The 18,908-nt window shown below is 47.1% G+C and overlaps 1 protein-coding gene across 1 annotated transcript in view; it reads left to right on the top strand.

Moving 5' to 3' along the window:
- PTK2 (protein tyrosine kinase 2) overlaps window positions 1–18,908 on the top strand; it is a gene marked incomplete at its 3' end in the record, with an annotated part of 628,214 nt that overhangs the window by 43,109 nt on the left and 566,197 nt on the right. The window lies entirely within an intron of this gene.

Raw genomic sequence — 18,908 nt, 5'->3', positions numbered from 1 at the left:
CCTGTCACATGTGCCCTCGGCTTTTATGACCAATCCCCGGATGCACCGCTCCTGGGACAGCCCTCTGGGACAGCCACAAAAGCCTGTGCATCATTGGTTGGGTTTTCTCCACTGTCCAGCAGGCTACCTTATTGGATACAGTGGGGACATTCCCTCATACTAAGTGAATCACACATGGACCCATGTAGCAGGCAGATCTAATAATCAGGCTCCCCTGTGAAGCAGGCAGAGCAAACAATGCTTTTACCTGGCACCTACCTAGGAGGGTGCTACATGAATCCTTTTACCTTACTCAAGATGGCCACAGCCAGAAATAGCAGAGGGGTGTTTTTAAAAGTGTGTTTTCGGAAAAATAAAACATGGGGACATGGATGGATGGAGACATTTGCTTTGAATATTAAAAATTTTTCTCTATCGCTCATTGACAGACGTAGTCCTCGGTGATACAGCACCTTTGGGTTATGTTGCCTCCACAGGAGTAGGACTAGACAGGAAATAAAATGCTCTGGCCACACCCTAGGGGCAGTCCCAGAGGGTATATCCTCTCTCTCTCTGCCTCAGCAAATCAGTTTTTTTCTGTCTAGTCAGGAGTAAGGACCTAGATACCTTGCTGGGATCTTCGGTCCTGGCAGGATTATTTTCTTAGAAAATAATTTTTTAAGACAGCTTTTTTTCTCCAGTGTTCCTGTGAGATCTTCAAGCACGAAAGCTGAACTGGGCGACGGGCTGGATGTTGAGATCCAGTGGTCACCCCAGTTCAGCCTACGAGCGCGTGCAGGCCATAGCTCCGCGCTGGGTCGGCCGTGACATAGTCCCACTGGACGGGGACTGACCCTGCGAGTTAAACGTCTCGCTGAAACGCCAAAGACCATGAGTCACGGGGCCCGTAATGGTCGACAGCCCTCCTACCTCGGTGGAGAGGGGTACTGTCAGGAGTTGGTGCCCGCCTGGTTCCGGTATGGTGAGTAGTATGTTCCCCCTTTCCCCCTGACGGGTCTTGTGGTGAACGCGGGCCCCTCTCTGTAATGGTAAGGATGGGTTCCCCTCTATCCTACAACATGTCACAGATCCCCCTAACTGAGTGTGATTTTTGTGTACAAGAAGCCAGGAGGCTTGGTTTGGGAGCTGACAATCTAATTGTAAAAATGTGTAAATGATTGTAGTCAGTGGCAGTACTAGAACTTTACTGTGATAGTATAAGGTATCCTACCTGTCAGTAGCCACAGGGCAATGTCTATACATGTATACTGCATTCCAGATCATTCCTCCAGCTAAGCAGCGGACCGCATACGGCCCGCTAGGGTCCGGTACCTCCGACCACGCTGACCACCATGAGGGTGAAGGGTTGTGAGGCCGAGATCCTTCTGCAGACATGCCGCTATTCTGTGCAGGCCGCCGCCATTGTCTGGTAGATCGCACGAGGACGCCATTTTGGTGTAGCCTCGTGTCTCCAGCATGGGGGCGGCCATGTTTGAGGGGACTCAAACACCTCATGGAGCCAGGGGGAGGAGCCGGCAGGCGTGTTAAGGGGCGGAGCCGCCTCTTTTACCCAGGAAATAGGGCCAAAGACTTCCTGTCTGTAACAAGACAAGCACTGAGCAAGCTGATGAAAACTTCTGTGCATCAGGGATGAGCCTTGGGGTCTGTCTCTCTCTCTGTGGGGTCCAAAAAGGCAGGTAACACTGAGGGGCGCTGTTGCAACTGGGGGACACAAAAAAAAAAAAAAAAAAAGTTTTTTTTTTTTTTTTTTACTTTGTCATTTTTTGTCGCTGGCAAGTGTCTTGTATAATCATTGACCCTGCCGCATAGGTATCCCCACCTGATCCCCTCAAGGTGGCCGCAGGACCCTCCAGTACCCCACTTGTTTTTAAAGCATTATCGGCAATTTTGGAGTCTTTGGTATCCCGGGTGGAGGTGGCCTGTCAGGGACGGGGGTCAAGTAGCGACCCCCGCCTACCCCTATTGTTTATCAGATACTTCAGATACGGATTCGGAACTGGTCAATGCAGTTGCAGGTCCCTCTTAGGGGGCTGTTGTCTCAGGTAATATCTCCTCAGCAGTGAGGAGCACGTTTCTGCCTCCGCCATAGCACAAGAGTGGTGGATGCACTAGTTGTGTCCGTCCGGGAAACCTTTAGTCTTGAGGTTACACCGGCAGAGGTAGCTGAGACTGAGATTCCTTTTTGGTACTTGTTAGCCTACCAAAAGGGCGAAGGATTTTCCTTTACCCAAATGGGGTCGTTTTGAAACGAACCCCTGTTATTTCCAAACACATGGCTAGGTGCTATCCGTTTGAGGAATTCCTCTTTATAGGATAGACTGTACCACCTGCTGTCTTGCCACAGACTGTTAGGATAAAAAGACCTCGTAACTAACGAGGACCTTCCTTTTCTGCTCGTATAGAGTTGTTCGTTCCGCGAGGGCGGGCGATAAGGCGAAACCCTCCAAAGCCCCTTTAGAGGGGTTTCAAAGGGCGCTGGTCGGGTAAACAAAGAGTCCGGCTCAGCCAAGCCTGAAGAATATAGCCTGATGCGCCCCTACCCATCTCTGGGGTGGGGGGGGGGGGGATGTCTTCACCGGTTTCTGGAGGACACAGGATCGAGTTTCGATCACTTCCACCGGTGCGATTCTGCCCTTCTAACATTGAACGGTTTCAGGGGTTCTATTCGAACCTATTCACAATGCCCAGGAAAGAGGGCAAGGTGCGTCCAAATCTGGACTTGGGAAGAAATAGAGTCCATCCGTACAGTGGTGGCCTCCCTGCATAAAAGAGATTTCCTGGCGTCCATAGACATATAGGATGCCTATCTTTATATCCCCATCATCGCAGGACATCAGCGTTTTTTCGCTTTCCCAGAGATCATCCCTGGTTCCCACCAGGAGACTGAACTATCTGGGCCTAAGGTTGGATACATCCTGGGCAAGAGAGTTTCTCCTTGCTGGGAAACTCCAGACGGTTCAGTCAACGATTCGGATGTTGCTGTCCGTCAATTGGCTGGGACTGATGGTGGCCTTCTTAGAGGCAGTACCGTATACCCTCATACTCTCATACCCGAATTCTCCTGAAGGAGATTCTTTTTTAATGGAATCAGAATTCCGATTCCCTGGACAATCGGATCCGGTTGAGCGAGCGGACCAGGAAGTCTCCGATGCTCAACCAGGGGAAGTAATTTCTTCCAATAGTATCCAGATTACCAATAAGGGTATCGGAACTGAGAGCGATCAGATTTTGTCTGATTTACTGGATCGAGCAGCTCTAGAGCAGCCCGATTCGGATCCAATCGCATATGGCCTCTTCATCCAGAGGTTTTTTCCCTAGCTGTCCCTTCATTGGGACATCCCGGATGTGGATCTGTTGGCACCTTGGCCTAACAGGAAGGTGCGGAGGTTTGTAGCTCGCGCCACGATCCTCTAGCGGACGCAGCAGAAACGCTGATCGCCCCGTGGGGGCAGTATCAGCTACGGCATGCCTTCCATCCTCTCAAGTTGCTGTGGGAACTTCTTCGCAGGATAGAGGTGGAGGGAATTCCAGTTATTCTGGAAATTCTGGATTGACCTCGTCAAGCCTGGTACGCCGACTTGGCGAGGCTAGTCGCGGACGCTCCTTGGAGACTTCCTCTCAGGGAGGATTTGCGGTCTCAGGGACCGATCTTCCATCTTGCTTTACAGTCGCTGGCTTAATGGCCTGGCCATTGAGACCCAGGTACTGAAGGACAAGGGAGTGTCAGCTTCAGTTATTCCTACCTCCCAGTTAAAGCAAGGAAAGCGACTTCCAGCACATGGAAGTCTTATATTGCATGGTGTGAATCTATTGGATTTCCCCCACAGACCTATTCGGTGACCCGAATTTTGGTCTGTCTGCAACAAGGGGTTGAGCAGAAACTATCCTTGAGCACGATCAAGGGTCAGGTTTTCGGCGTTAGCAATCTTCTTTCAAGAAACCTTTGGCTAATCATTCCTTGGTGCAGAATTTCATCCAGGGGGTGCGACATCTGGCTCCGCCAGTGCGCGCACCCTTACCGCCTGGTATCTTAATTTAGTGTGGTCGGTTCTTCAGAAACTTCTCTTTGAAGATATTAGGGAGATTCCCTTGCTTACATTCCCAGAAGGTGGCCTTCTTGGTGGCCATTACTTCTCTACGCAGGGTGTAAGAACTGGCCGCATTATCCTGTCGTTCCCCAGATCTGGTGGTTCATAGGGATAAGGTGGTTCTTCTTCCGAATCCATCCTTCCTTCCTAAAGTGGTTTTCGTAAGACGGACTCACTTTTTGTGATCACGGATAGCCCTTGAAGGGGGTTGCCCGTGTCTGCCGCGACCATATCTACATGGATCAGTCAGACGGTGGTACAGGCTTATTCTATTAAGGGTCGGAATCCTCCGTTCCCTGTTAGGGCGCACTTCACTCGAGCGCTCAGTACTTCCTGGGCCTTTCGCCATCAGGCGTCAGTGGTCCAGGTATGTAAGGCGGCCACCTGGTCGTCGGTACATACCTTTACAAAATTTTATAAAATTGATGTGATGGCATCGGCGGATGCCTCATTTGGCCGCAAGGTTTTGCAGGCCGCAATTTGAGGAGACCGGTGGTCTACCTCGAGGGTTTTTTTCTGTTTTGAAAATTTTTTTGTTGAGTCTCATCATTAAGGATGAGCATTGTAAACTTCTAGTTGGCACCGGTTGGGCCTTCTAGATTTGGATTTGATTTCCATTTTCCCACCCCTCATTTGTGATACTGCTCTGGGACTTCCCGAAGATGCTGTATCACCGAGGACTACGTCTGTCAATGAGCGATAGAGAAAAATGGATTTTTGTAAAATCTTACCGTAAAATCCTTTTCTCTTAGCTCATTGACAGACGTAGTACCCGCCCCTCTGTTTTTTTGAGTTGGGTTGGGTTAAATTCTCTAAAGACTGCTTTTATGACATAACTGATTTGCTGAGGCAGAGAGAGAGAGGATATACCCTCTGGGACTGCCCCTAGGGTGTGGCCAGAGCATTTTATTTCCTGTCTAGTCCTACTCCTGTGGAGGCAACATAACCCGAAGGTGCTGCATCACCGAGGACTACGTCTGTCAATGAGCTAAGAGAAAAGGATTTTACGGTAAGATTTTACAAAAATCCATTTTTTTTGAGGCTCGGATGCCATGTGTAGTTCTGATTTATTACCTTCCTTCCCAGATCTGGGAGGTTGTGCTTTAGATTTCCAGCAGGTTATGTAGGAGGCCTTATTGCCCATAAGCAGCCTGAGCAACATATTGGTCAGATCGGGCCTCTTATTACTTACCAGTGACCCGAATCCTGTCCCTTTCCTTCTTCCAGTATCATTTTAAATGTTTAAAGCATAACTCCACTTTTGTTGGGGAAAAAAAACATTCCCCTCTGGGTGATCTCTGTACATTACAAGGATTTGACCAAACTTTGTTGCAGATTCCTACCTTTTGTTATTCTGAAGAAATCATTGTTTGTTCCTCTGTGCTGAGTGGGTCTAATGGGAGTGGTTTCATAATTATCTATCAGCTGTGGCAGCTGCAGGGCTCGAATGAGGAAAAATGCTGGGCCTGCATTCCTTTAGACGTGTTCCTATTGGGGATATCTCCCCAACAATTACATTTTTGTTGCAGGGGATGCCAGAAATCTGACTTTGTATCTTAGTGCAGACTTCTGGGAAAATTGGTGAGCCAATCACACAAGCAGGAAATGATGATTCTGGGGGTGTGGTCAGTATACATTCTGTGTACAGAACACCCCCAGGCGGCCATATTGGATTGCATTTACATAAAATTACAACAGCTGCAGATTGAAAAGGAAAGGTCAATTTTTAATAACATTCAATTGCAATATGATTTGTGTCACAATTGTATACGCTATATTTTTCCTTTATTTGCTATTTTTTTTCATCATGAAAGTGGAGTTACCCTTTTTAAATATGAATTTTCAATATTATTTAATAAAAGTTGGTTTTTGATATCACCAGATTTAATCTGTGAGCATTGATGCCAGATGGTTGGTATTACTACCCATTGGACACCTCAATCTCTTCCTGGGGTGAGTCCTGAGGCCCGATTGTTTTGTGGCTAACCAGTCTAGAGCTGCAGTGTTATGGTGCTATTGGTTTATTATTGTAGCAGCATGCTGCTTATTGGAGGCCCCGGGACCTTTTGTTCCGCAGAGCAGAAGCGTATTCATCCCTTTATCAGCATTATGTAAGGCTTGTGTTCAGCAGGATGTTGGTGCACATTACCCCTCCCTTAGGATAAGAGCAGGGAACGCCTTTTCCTATATCGAGATCTGACAGGACGTTGGGCCCCCCCCCCCTCCTCTTTACTCAGATTGAGATTAATTTGCACTGGTTGAACCCGCTGTGCCATCATCCAAATTCAGGCTCTTTCCTCAAAAACAAATCATACCGGTCACATTGCTTTGGCGCTTGCTCATACTTAAACCTGCAGCTACTTATTTCTGACATGTCCAAGTGTACTTTACATGAGCAGGGATTCTTTTCCCACATCCTATTTATTTTATTCCATATTTCTGCTTTAACTCTGTTTTTTTAAAAATATCCAAAATGGCAAATTATCAGCAGCCCTTTGTCACATCAATTCTCTTGCTTCCAGGTGACTTAAAAATGCTTGAAGAAGCGTGTGCTTTTTTTGGTTTTTTTTTTTTTTTTTTTTTTTTTTATTGAGCTTATTTGAGCGCAAGTGATTTTTTTTTTTCACAAGCTCTCCCCTCAGTTAATATTTTTATTTTTTTTTGTGTGTATTTTTGAGCCCTATATACTGCAGGCAAAATGAGAAATGTGCAGCAAGAACTAAAGGTTTAGAGCCAATGCATACTGCATCTCAAAGACGCTCAGATGAGCTGCTCCTGCGGGCTTTTGAGCTTTTTTTGAGCTTTTTTTCTCTTTTTTTTTTTTTTTGGCTGGAAACTCCCCTTTGTGATAGCCAATGTGTCCATGCACACTATAGTGGGGTACACACTAGTAGAAAATCTGCCGAAAATTCCCGTCCGAGGTAAAATCGTACGATTTTCGGCTAGTGTGTACACAACTTTCAGCAGCCGATGCCGAAATTTTCAACGGAAAAAAAAGAGGGACAAACACCAAAATTTTTATCGTCCATCCCCAGACGACCAATTTTTCATTTAATGTGTATGCAGTACGTCCAGAAAAATCGGATACAGAAGACGCATGATCTGAAGTTGCTGACGACCCAGAAGTCTAGGAACAAATGTCCCAAAAAAATTGGGCGAGAAATTTTTTTGAACATTTATGCACTGTCAACTAAAAACGGTTATGAACGCTGAGCAGGAGAGAGAAAAATCGGAGGATATTTCATCCGATTTCTGTCAAGTGTGTACGGGCCTTATGGCTTTTTCAGGAGTTACAAGCAAATGCTCTTACAGGCAGAACCCCCCACCCCCCACCGAACTCGCATTTTTTGAGAGAAACTTTCGAGAAGAGAAGATTTCCAAGTGCCAAAAAACATGCAAAAAAGTTTAGAAACAGAAACAAATAAAAAAAGAAAAAATTAGCTGAGGGGAGGAATTGTGGGGGGAAAATAAAACCGGTTATGCTCAAAAAGCTTAAATAAGCTCAATAAAAATGTGCAAAAAGAGCACAGAAAAAGCACAAGCTACTTCTATCCTGAAGGGCTCATGGACACTACATCTCTATGAAGCTCAAAGAAGCTGTTCCTATAGGCTTTTGAGCTTTTTATTTATTTTTTTTTTTTTTTAATTAGCTGAGGGGAAGGTTTGTGAAAAAAAAAAAAAGCTTATGTTTAACCACTTGCCGACCGCCGCACGACTATCTACGTCGGCGGTCAGCCCCTCACAGGCAAACTGACGTAGGGCTACGTCGCTTGCTTGTGAGGGTCTAGGGAACGAGCACGCGCCCCCGCGTGGTCACGAACCCCCCCCCCCCGTGCGTGTGACCGGCGGACCCGATGTCCGCCGGCCACTCTGCGATTGGCGGGGGAGAGGGAGAAAGTCAGGCAGCTTTTGTAAACAAGCTGCCTGTCATTCTCGGTGTAAAAACACTGATCACACGGATCTACTATGTAGATCCGTTGATCAGTGTCCTTACAGCTCAAGCCACAGCCAATCACAGTAGAAAGCACGCCCCTAGGGACACACACAGCCCCTCCCTCTCAAATAAAGTTAACCCCTTCACTACCAGTGTCATTTTTACAGTAACAGTGCATATGTATAGCCCTGATTACTGCAGTAATGTCACTGGTAACCCCAAAAGTGTCAAAAATGTCAGTCAAGGGTCCGATCTGTCCTCCGCAATGTCGCAGTACCACAAAAAAAATCGCAGATCGCCGCCATTACGCGTTAAAAAAAAACAACAAAAATGACAATCTTTCCCTTTGTTAGTAAACGCGATAACCTTTACGCAAACCAATCAAAATACGCTTTTTGCGATTTTTTTTTACCAAACATAGGTAGCATAAAACAAATTGGCCGAAAATGTTAAAAAATTTTGATTTTTACATTTTTTTTGGGGGAATTTCATATAAAAAAAAAGTGAAAAATATTGTTATTTTTGCAAAATGTACGCTCTTTTTTTGTTTATAGCGCATGATCAAAAAATCGCACAGGTGATCAAATACCACCAAAAGAAAGCTCGGTTTGTGGGGAAAAAAAGGACGCCAAATTCGTTTAGGTACAGCGTCGCACAACCGCGCAATTGTCCATTAAAGTCACGCAGTGCCGAATCGCAAAATACCCCCTGGTCAGGAAGGGGGTAAAATCTTCCGGGGCGTAAGTGGTTAAAAAAGCTCAAATAAGCTCAAGCTTCTTTTAGGCTCCATGTACACGGGACGTTAGAAAAAACGTGCTGCAAAGCAAGTTGTGACGCCAGGAAAAAGCAGCTGTTAAACGTGCTTTCAGTAGCTTTTTCCATTGGCGTTATTGCACGTTTGGCCACGTTGCTTTTAGCAGCGGTTTTTCTGCCTCCATTCAAAATCAATGGCTCCCTATGGGAGCCTATTGATTTGAATGGAAGTCGCACCGCAAGTCGGATCAGGATGATCCGACTTGCGGCGCGACTTGTGCTGTGATAATCTTAAGGGGGAACTCCACGCCAAAAATGGGGGGAAAAAACTGCGTGGGGGTACCCCCCAGGTTCCAAACCAGGCCCTTCGGGTCCGGTATGGAATTTGAGGGTAGCCCCACGCCGAAAAAACGGCATGGGGTCCCCCCCAAAATCCATACCAGACCCTTATCCGAGCATGCAGCCCAGTAGGGCAGGAATGGGGAGGGGACGAGCGAGCGGCCCCACCCCCCCTGGACCATACCAGGCCACATGCCCTCAACATGGGGGGGTGTTGGTGCTTTGGGGCAGGGGGAGCTCTGCACCCCCCACCTCAAAGCACCTTGCCCCCATGTTGATGAGGACAAGGGCCTCATCCCCACAACCCTGGCCGGTGGTTGTGGGGGTCTGCGGGCAGGGGGCTCATCGGAATCTGGAAGCCCCCTTTAACAAGGGGGCCCCCCAGATCCCAGACCCCCTCCCTATGTGAATGGGTATGGGGGTACACTGTACCCCTACCCATTCACCCCATAAAAGGCAGCGTATGGAAATAATGACAGGAGACGTTTTGGAAAGTTTTATTAAAAATCTTCATCCCGTCTTCTCCTGCTCTGGTCTTCTCCCTCTCCGGTCTTCTGGTCTTCTGCTCTTTTTGCTGTCCAATCTTCTGCTCTTTTGCTTCCTCTGGTCTTCTTCTTCTTCCTCCGGTCCTCCTCCGACGATGTCTCCGGTGATTATGCCGGTCTCTGCATCTTGTTATATAGCCATTGTGGGCGTGGCCTCCCGGTGACGTCACCAGGAGGGAACCATTGATTTTGAATTGAAGAAAAAAAAACGTATAACGTGGCTGAACGTATGTTCATCAAGTTCGGTCATGTTCGGCCGCGTTTCTGCGTTTCAAACGCCAGGAAACACACGTTCGAACGCAAATTGCGTTCCAAAAAACGTCCCTGAACTCAACTGCCTGCAAATGACTGTAAACGACCCTGTGTACATGGGCAGATAAGATAAAATGTAGATGGGTTCAGGGGCTTCTAAAAAAAACGCCCATCTTCTCCTAAACGGCCATTTACAACGTCCCGTGTACATGGAGCCTAAGCTGTTAGGCAGAGAAATGCAGAATCTGATAGGTAGCGCTATTCTGATAGAACACCGGCAACAGAAGCCCCGTAGTAACTCCATGGGTGACGTCACTTCTCAGGCATTTCCCAGCCGTTGTCGGTTCTCTCCTGCACACGGCGTTTGCCGCTGGGGACTGGACTGGAGTGGCTTCAGAAAAGGTATGTACTGTATAGGGATTTTTGCTTTACAAGGTTAGATAGGTTGGTCTTAGAATGTGGCTGCAAGTAGCTTTAGAGATTTTTAGTTTTAAGCTGGCCATACGTTGATGGAAATTCTGCTAGTTAATCAGAGACCAGTCGAATTTCGACTAGTGTGTAGCCGTCCCCGTTTGACAGAAGTCAAATGTTTGTTTTGCCTTCTGTTGAAGGGACATGTTCAAAACATTTTTGTGATCAGCGGCTGCAGGCAATGTTTGACCGCTGCTGATCAGTGTATTCTGACAGCAGTGAGTGTCTGTCTTTGTCAGAATACAGTGTTACATAGGGAAGGGGGAGGTAGGTGGAATTTTATTTTTTGTGTAGCCCACTGGCTCAACGTAGACAAAAAAAAACAAAAACTAGTATATGGCCAGCTTTAACTTGGTTCTGTTTATATCCAGCGGTGCAAGTCATTAGTGTCCTGACCGTACCTGCGCATTACAACCTCATACACTTCTATGGGGCTGTGTCCCGAGACATTCGCAGATGGTCTCCTAGAAGTCTGTGGGGCCGTACTGCATAGATATTGCCAGGACAGTGAATATTTGTGGCGGTGGATGTAAACATACAGCAGAACCTTTTCCGTTGCATAGAAATAGGTATGCATCTGTGAAGGGGGAGGGTTGGGATAGGTTAGGTCAAGGGATGGGTTTGAAAACAACTTTTCAAACTACATATATACTAAAAGGGTATATGAAATTTTATTTGGGTTTAAAATTACTTGAATCATTTGAGTAACTTTATACTCAACTCCATGTTGGGACACAAAGCTCACCCAACCGCCCCCCTCCCATTTAACTTCCTTTCTGTCTTCTCCCTGGCTGTGGGCAGTCCTTGCTCCCATAATGACATGTATTCACAGTTGAGGTTCGTAGTATTGCAAGCCCAGGATGGCTTAACAAACCCCCCCCCCCCCCAGGGGGTGGGTCCCTAACACCCTGTGATCACAATCATGCTAACCCCAAAGACCAGCGGAGGCATCAGGTGGGAGCCAATAATTTTCAGGGATCAGCACCAGTAAGAATGTGCATAGTGCAGCAAATTATTATTATTTTTTTAAACCACCGGTAGGCTATATTTTTATTTTTAATTTTACATTTCAGTTGGCCAAATATCTTGCACTGGGAATACATTGTGCTGGCACTCTAGTTGTGAAAAATATAATCCTTGCAGCGCTCAATCCCTTTACACCACACCCCATTTCATTTTAGAGGAACAGAAAGAGCACCTATACTTATCTATTTCTCTTCTGACGCTCTGGGTTGTGGGTGGACCCTCGCCATCCTCACCCATGATGCAGCATTGCTGGTTCGGCATTGTATATGATGGCAGTGCCTGCGAACTTCGAATTGTGTCTTCAAAGAATAGGGATGACTGGTCATGCAGCTGGGAGGAAGAAAAGATTAAGGCAAGTGTAGTTTCTTTTTATGTTCCCCCTGGACAAAATAAACATTTAAAAAGAGGAAGTCCCACTGCAGGTATATTTTTCTTGAAGTTCAGCTTTAGCCCCCGTTCACACTAGGGCGACCTGTGAGGCGACCTGGTCGCCTCACAGGTCGCCGCAGGTCGCCTTTCATAGGGAAGCTGCGGACCCGTTCTAATAGGAGCGACACAAGTCGCTCCGACTTAGAAAAAGGGTCCGGAGCTTCTTTGGGGCGACCCGGAGGCGACCGCCATAGACTTCAATGTTATGAAGTCCGTGGCGGCCGCTCCGAGGTCGCGGCGCGCTGCTCGCACCGCGACCTCGGAAGTCGCCACCCGAAGTCGGATCGCCCCTATGTGAACGGGGGCTTAAAGTGATTGTAAATATCAAATAAAAATAACAAACATGTTATACTTATCTGTGCAGTTGGTTTTGCACAGAGCAGCCCTGATCCTCCTCTTCTCGGGTCCCTCTTTGGTGCTACTGGCCCTGTTGAGTGCCGCCACAGCAAGCAGCTTGCTATGGGGGCACACAAGCTGAGTCGCAGCCCCCTGTGGCCAATGAGGAGGGGAGTCTTGGACAGCTGAGACAGTCGTAGACATCGTTGGATCGAGATGGGGCTCAGGTAAGCATGGGGGGTGGGGGTGTTGAGGGGGGCTACTATACACAGAAGGTTTTTTATCCTAATACATACAATGCATTGAAGGGATTTGTAAAGTCTTTAAAAACCTGTTATACTTATGTAGCACTGCCCCCTTAGGAGCTGCTGGTTTTTCACACTTTTGGATTCCCCTGGGTTACCCGTAGCAACTGTAGCAAGCTTAGCACTTTACTTTCTTGGCTCAGTCAATGAACAATCTAGGGGTTGTTGTTTTTGTTGTTTTATTTGATATTGGGATGGGAGAAGGGATGAGTGGGATATTCCAACACTTGAACTATTCACAATGCTGAGGACTTCTATCTGAGAATGCGGCAAGACCGCAGCTTCATCCTGCCACAAGATGAATCTGAGGTAATGTTCCTTTTAGTATTTATCTTCAGGGCACACACCTAGTACCCCTTTTCTATCCACCAGCTGACACCCGTCCACTGACTACTCTACTCCGGAGTGGCCCCCTTCCTGGTCAGGCCCTTAGGCACGATCCTCTGTACTCACAATACTGCTTTCCAGGTTCTCCAGTGCCTCAACTCCTTCAGTCAGCTCTCCTCCTGGTTCTCTGGGTTCAGCTCCACATTTCTGGCTCACCAGGCCGACCACCTGTGACCATACACCAACTGCTTCAGAAGAGGAGGCATCCACCACCCTCTTTCTGGGACTCTGCTCACCAGCCAAAGACCTTGAGCACATGTGCCCTTGGCTTTATATACTACACCCCACAATGCACTGAGACAGCCGTCTTGTGCCAATCACTGGGGGTGTATCAAAGCCTGTGTGTGTCCATTGATCAGCTTTCCTCCACTCTGCAGTGTACCTCCTCATTGGACCAGTGGGGACACTCCCTCAGACCACAGGAATCACACACTGAGCCCATTGAGCAGACCTAACTCACTGATCCTGCTCACTGTTAAGCAAAGAGAATATAGAATTTACCTGCTGCTCCTCTGATAGGCAGACAGAGCCAAAAACTATACTCACTCTCTAGCACCTACCTAGGAGGGTGCTACACTTACCTTCTCTGTGCAGTTGGTTTTTCATAGAGCAGCCTAAATTCTCCTCTTCTTGGGTCCCCCCTCCTGTCGAGTGCCCCCACAGCAAGCAGCTTGCTATGGGGGCACCCGAGCTGAGCTGCAGCTCCGTGTGTCCATTCAGACACGGAGCAGCCTTTTCGCCCCGCCCCCCTCTCTCTCCTGATTGGCTAACTAACTGATTTGACAGCCGCAGGAGCCCATGGCGCCCTTTGTGTCTTAGCTAATGAGGAGGGGAGTCCCAGACGGCTGAGACACTAGTGGACATAGATGGTTGGAGATGGGGTTCAGGTAAGCATTAGGGGGTGCTTAGGAGGCTGCTAAAAACACAAGAGGGTTTAGAAGGTTTTTTAGTTTAATGCATATAATGCAATGCATATAATGCATTAGGATAAACAAAACCTTCTGACTTTACAACTCCTTTAAGCTTAGAGAAACCAAGGAAAAGTCTGAACAGGCGTGACTACAACGATAAAAGAAAGGTGGGTATTTAACCACTTCTACTTGGAAATCACCTGGTTTGTCTCAAGGCTCAGGCGAAGGTATCATTTCCATGTAATCCTTCCTCTGTATGTGAAGTACTGCAGATCAAAGGAGAACAGATACTTCCTGACGTACTCATGACTGCTCTCTCGTTATAGGTTGTACTTCCCATAGGTACGGTCTGCTGTGCAATGAAACTTCTCTTCATTGGTCACTAGCTAACTCCTCTCTGACTCTGTGGCTCCTCCAAGTCCATGTGGTCAATTTTGGGTGACGTAAGCGTTTTTAAATTCTTACATTTCCTTTTTAGCTATTGCAATTCTATTCCTCGCGGTGGTTTGTGGTATTTGATTTGAGGCTGTCTTGTGATAATTAGTTAATGTAAGGTCTTGTCGTCTGGCTTTAGGCTTGTGTCAATGGCATTCGTTTGAGACGCTCATCAAAGATTATTCAGAATTCATTGACGAGTGCAGTTGACCTCCTTTTTGATTTGCACTTGACTGGCTTCAAGTCTGTTTTACATTCTCTATAGAATTGTATGGGAATGCAAAATCCATTTGGAGCGAACAAAAGCCAGTTGACGTGAACCTGTAAGATTCTACGGATCTGCAAGCCCGCCTGAAAAATCTAAGCGTAGGGTTTTATTGGGAATAAATTTATGGTGCACCGAAATTCCGCAAACCCAAATTTTCGGCCGAAAATGGGCCTATCCCATTTGGGCCCAAAAACGGGTCATATATGCCAAAAATCATAGCTGCCAATTTCCCGTTTATGATGGGACAGTCCCGCCATATAGGACCTTGTCCAGGCCAGTGGGTGAGGCTGGAGGGGCTATCTGACCTTTATTTTCCCTAACGGTGTCTCCATGTTCCAGCCGCCATCTTCAGGCTCAGGATGGCCGACGGGCGCCCTGTGATTGGGCGAATATGGCGGAGGCTGGCCTGTGCCTGTCCAGTCACGGAGTAGCGTGAATGACGCATGCATGGGTGACTGTTTCTTCTGGAGCCGGGCCCCGCCCTCGCAGTCTCAGACCAGCGTGCGCAGCCTCAGCACACCAGCAGCCTGCTGCTCCGCTCCGGACCCGACCGCGGATGTAGTGAGTGCCAGCAGATAATTGTCACTAAAGGATCTGATGTATGCCAAAAGGGGGGGACGAGTTTGAGGGCAAGAACAGAATAGAAAGTTAACAGAGTTACAGAAGTAAGTTACTGCTAGAGGAAGAGAGCAGAGTGCTGTTTATTAGAGAAGAGTGGGGAACAAAAGATTGCTATTGGAGAAAATGAGGGGATGCCTGAGATGCAGGGACTAGTCTCGGCAGTGCCATAAAACAAAAATTCTGTCTGGAAGAGAAAGATAGGGAACAGGGAGAGAATACAGAGACACTGTAGTTTCGGTTTGTGTTTCCGGCCAAGGGCATCCTGAATTTTCGGTTTCTGTTTCGGCCCAGAATTTTCATTTCATTGCATCCCTAGAAAAAATGTATTGATACAAAATGGGGCAATGCTTTTTCCTGGGCAGCTGTTTGGAGAGTAGGCAGTTATCTGATCAGTGCTGTTGAAAAGAACTGGCCATTTTTCAGCAGCCATAGATGGGGACAGCAAATAGAAGGGGTATCAGACAATGTTAGTAAAAAAGAAAAAAGTACCTATATCCCAAAAATGTACACGCAAAAACTAGGGGCAGCAAGGAGGGAGGGGATTTTAGTGGTACTGTTCCCAGACAGGTAATCAGACCATAAAGCAATAGTATAAAAGAAAAAAAAAAATATATACATCAATTTTATTACACACAAAATGGACAATTTACAGAAAAGAAAAAAAATGATTTTCGTTAAGCACATTAAAACTGGGTTAAGAGCATTAAAATCAACATATGTCCTATACAATTCAGATGGGAGGTTATTCCTCTATGAATTCCTCCGGGTGTAGACTAATGATGAACTAAACATTCCCAATGAGTTTCCGACATGTTTCACGGATAACGGCTTCCTAAGGCCCCGTTCACACTGGGGCGATCCGACTTCCCGGGGCGACCTCACAGGTCGCGGCGTGCTGCTCGCACCGCGACCTCGGAGCGGCCGGCACGGACTTCATAACATTGAATAACAATGCAGGTCGCCCCAAAGAAGCTCCGGACCCTTTTTCTAAGTCGGAGCGACTTGTGTCGCTCCTATTAGAACGGGTCCGCAGCTTCTCTATGCCAGGCGACCTGTCAGGCGACCAGGTGAACGGGGGCTTAATCGAAGTAATGATGAATAGCAGTTTTACCTTGCATACAAAACAGCGCTCACCCAGCCAATGTAGACAGACAGCAAGGCAACTCCTCCCGGGGGGGGGGGGGGGGCATGGGGGCAGCCCTAGAGAGGGGCAGAAGGCTCCACTGAATCTACACAGGCAATAAGAATAAAGAGTAGTTATTGTAATGGAGAGGAAAAGAGAGGGAAATAGATAAAAAATGTATGGGGACAGGGCTGGTACAAGGGGTGGGCAGGAGGGACAGCTGCTCTGGGCACAGTGAAGCAAAGGGGCAAGGAATGGGTGCTGGGTGGAACACCCATTCTACAGAATGTATTAACAGTGGAGAAGGGGGACGCAATTCTGGATCTTTGCCCTGGGCTCTGGACAACCCTGTCGATGTACGTACCAGTGAGAGCAGGTGCCAGCGGCACTGAAAGCTGTGAAGTGCTGGGGTAAGAATTTTCATAAATGGAATTCTGTGGAATGTTGTTTTTTTTTTTTGCATTTCGTGTGTTGCGCTTAAAACACTGTAGATCCATTCACACTCTGTGTTTCTAGAATGCGCGAAAAAGCGCACAGAAAACATTTTTTGCTGTGCATTTTGGAAACTCGCTGAAACCGTACATCGCGTTTGCAGTACCATTTAATAGTACCCAAGTGCGGGTAGCAAACATGCTACAAATGCACCAAAAAAACGCACAGTGAGAAAAACTGCCAACGTTTTCGAACTTTTGGGGCGTTTGTCATGCTTAGAGCAGTCCATTCAAGTGAATGAGCTGCCCTGTGCAAAGTGAATCTGTATGGGAGTGGTTTTATAATTATCAGTTATTTAGCTGCTGTACCTGCAGGGCTTTGAAGAAAGTGGTAGGGTCTGCGTCCCTTTAGACAGGTCTCCCTTTGAGAGTATCTGGCTAAAAATGACATTTTTGTTGCAGGGGATGCCAAAATCTGACTTGTATCTTAGTGCGGACTTCTGGGAAAATCAGCCAAAAACACAAGCATAAAATAACATCTGTGTACAGAGCACCTCCAGCTAACCATCTTGCATTGCACTTTACAAAAAAATTACAGGTCTGCTAATTGAAAAGTAGGGATGCACCAAAATATCAAACACCCAAAGTAGGGTTATTGGCGTTTTGCTGATAGAAAAAAAAAAAAAAAGTGCCAATAATGGTATGGTGAATCCCGCTGTCCACTTCATTGCAAAATCACGCATCCCGCTGACTTCATTGCAAAATCACGTGTCCCGCTGACTTCATTGCAAAATCACGCGTCCCGCTGACGTCCTTTCAAAATCACGCGTCCCGCTGACGTCCTTTCAAAATCACGCGTCCCGCTGACGTCATTGCAAAATCACGCGTCCCGCTGACGTCATTGTAAAATCACGCGTCCCGCTGACGTCATTGTAAAATCACGCGTCCCGCTGACGTCATTGCAAAATCACGCGTCCCGCTGACGTCATTGCAAAATCACGCGTCCCGCTGACGTCATTGCAAAATCACGCGTCCCGCTGACATTGCAAAATCACGCGTCCCGCTGACGTCATTTCAAAATCACGCGTCCCGCTGACGCCATTTCAAAATCACGCGTCCCGCTGACGTCATTGCACAAAATCACGCGTCCCGCTGACTTCATTGCACAAAATCACGCGTCCCGCTGACGTCATTGCACAAAATCACGCGTCCCGCTGACGTCATTGCACAAAATCACGCGTCCCGCTGACTTCATTGCACAAAATCACGCGTCCCGCTGACTTCATTGCAAAATCACGCGTCCCGCTGACGTCAGTGCAAAATCACGCGTCCCGCTGACGTCATTGCAAAAACACGCGTCCCGCTGACTTCATTGCAAAATCACGCATCCCGCTGACTTCATTGCAAAATCACGCGTCCCGCTGACTTCATTGCACAAAATCACGCGTCCCGCTGACTTCATTGCAAAATCACGCGTCCCGCTGACTTCATTGCAAAATCACGCGTCCCGCTGACTTCATTGCAAAATCACGCGTCCCGCTGATGTCAGTGCAAAATCACACGTCCCGCTGATGTCATTGCAAAATCACGCGTCCCGCTGATGTCAGTGCAAAATCACGCGTCCCGCTGACTTCGTTGCAGAAAATCACGCGTCCCGCTGACGTCATTGCAAAATCACGCATCCCGCTGACGTCATTGCAAAATCACGCGTCCCGCTGACGTCATTTCAAAATCACGCGTCCCGCTGACTTCATTGCACAAAATCACGCGTCTTGCTGAATTCATTTCACAAAATCACGCGTCCCGCTGACTTTATTACAAAATCATGCGTCCCGCTGACTTCATTGCAAAATCATGCGTCCCGCTGACTTCATTGCAAAATCATGCGTCCCGCTGACTTCATTGCAAAATCACGCGCCCCGCTGACGTCATTGCAAAATCACGCGCCCCGCTGACGTCAGTGCAAAATTAACTCAATTTTAATTTTTTTTTATTTTTAAAAACTGTCCATTCCGGTTTTCGGACAAGTGCATCCTGAATTTTTGGTTTCAGGACTGGAATTTTAGTTTCTGGACTGGAAATTTAGTTTCTAGGCACCACTATTGAAAGGAAAGGTAATTTTTATTTGATTACTATATAATTGGTGTTGCAATTTTATATACGCTGTATTTTTTTATTTTTTTTCATTTGCTAATTTATTTCTTTTTTTCCCCATGAAACTGGAGTTACCCTTTAGGACATAGAGAGAACTCTC

Source organism: Pelophylax lessonae, assembly GCF_965119305.1.
Source record: "Pelophylax lessonae genome assembly, chromosome: 5".
Classification (NCBI taxonomy): domain Eukaryota; kingdom Metazoa; phylum Chordata; class Amphibia; order Anura; family Ranidae; genus Pelophylax; species Pelophylax lessonae.
The sequence above is the reverse complement of the archived record's forward strand: the minus strand, read 5'-3'. Positions and strand labels throughout refer to the sequence as shown.